Raw genomic sequence first — 1,893 nt, 5'->3', positions numbered from 1 at the left:
TTAATCATTGTAGATCAAACTACCCAACTGTCAAATTAGAGCTACAACTAAGATGAGTGACTGAAAATTAACCCTCAGGCTTCAGTTTAATTTACTACCCTCTTGTCGTTCACTTTTAGAGCAGAAAACTGCTGTAAAAACTTACCAGATCAATATTTTTTAAAACAACTTCAGCCCTGCTCAAAACTACCAGACATTCAATCATTTTGAGGATTTTAACCCTTTAAATGCCATTTTGATTACCTGATGTCACAGTTGTTATTCATGAATAAACAACATTTTTTTTTTTTTTTTATCAGTCTTGGATATGTCAAAGATAAGCCAAAATCTATTACCTTCTCAAGTCATAAAGGACAAAAAATGTCCACTTCCAAAAATTAAAGTTTTAGTACAGATTACTATTTTCTCAGTGAAAGGAATATGGAATGTTTTCCTAAGTTTCTGGAAGTGGACATTTTTGTCTAATGACTCAGTTTCTAATGAGTCAACTTTTTCCACAGTGTTCTGTTGATCTATTAGAACAATTAAAATTTGAATTTCAAATTCAAAACAAAGAAAAATGTTCTATATGCACTAACACAGCTAAAATTTTGGCCAGATCAAGAGGAAAATCTTGCCCAAAAGGACAAAAATGTCCATTAGGGGTTAGTCCGCAACTATATTGATTTAGGATGTCTGCGTTCATTTCATTACAAAATTATGAGCATTTTCACTGTGAACCTTTTGAAAAACAAATCAGTAAATTTTTATCAATTATGCTGCAATTTGATTGCACAATATCTGCACATTTAATAAGATTAACTTACTTGTGATATAGAACTTTTACTTATCTGACTAGGCAACTTCCTCCAGTTAACTGACAATTTGACAGCCATAGTTAATAATACTGTGTATTCAAGATGTTAGATGTCAAACTAAAGAAGCTCACCTGTGAAGAATAAAACATTCACAGCAACAAAGCAGCTGAGGCTGAGCATGTCAGAAATACACAGATGACGCTCCTGAAAGAACAAAGTTGTTGCTTTTGTTTTTAAATCCCAGGATCCAAACAAAAAAACACGGAACAAAGTCCAGGCAGAGTTGACAACTGAAACCAGGCACAGCTTCACTTCACTGGTGGCGAGGACAACGACTGCTTCGACAAAACTCTGCAGATTTAACTCTGAAGAAAAAAAAAGAAAAAGAAGAAAAAAAAGAGAGAAAAGAATCTTCTTGTTCTAGTTCATCAACTGAATAACCACTTGGTGGCACTGCTGCACTTCTCATGCTCATGTGCACTTCGCAGCCCATAAAAATAATAAGTTATAAATGAACAATTATATCATAGTGAATTTTTATTTTATGTTAGTCTCATAGGGAACTTAATTCTGTAATGATGGTATATACCATCACATTACATAATGTCCATATAAACAAGAACTAAAGTAGACTCTAGTCCAAATATTGTTACTGGTGTGGACAATTAACACAATTGGCCTTTTTCAGGGGCGGACATTTTGACAAGTAGTAAAAGCACAAATGTAAATAGTCAAATTAATAATGGCTGCTTTCCTCTCTCAGTCCAAAAACATGCAGATTTAGGGATTACCCAAATTACGCACTCTAAATCGAGTCTATCCATTTAGCCCCTCAAGCTTAAGGTGCATGATTCCATTATAAAGTACTGTGCAAAACTCCACGTCCACTATTAGAGGTGCTGTGTTAAAATAATGCTTTAATGAGCCCATGCAGTATAATTCACTTTGTTAGAACACATCCAGAAAATACAGGAAACATACAGTTTTAAAACCCTTGGAACTGGAGTGGAACCCTAATTAACCCATGATTAAAATTGGCTGCTTTTTCCATTACTATGTCTAAACATACAGTATATACAATGGTTATAAGAATGTC

This window comes from Solea senegalensis, linkage group LG12 (genome assembly GCF_019176455.1).
Source record: "Solea senegalensis isolate Sse05_10M linkage group LG12, IFAPA_SoseM_1, whole genome shotgun sequence".
In the NCBI taxonomy this organism is placed as follows: Eukaryota; Metazoa; Chordata; class Actinopteri; order Pleuronectiformes; family Soleidae; genus Solea; species Solea senegalensis.
Note: the sequence above shows the minus strand (reverse complement) of the source record.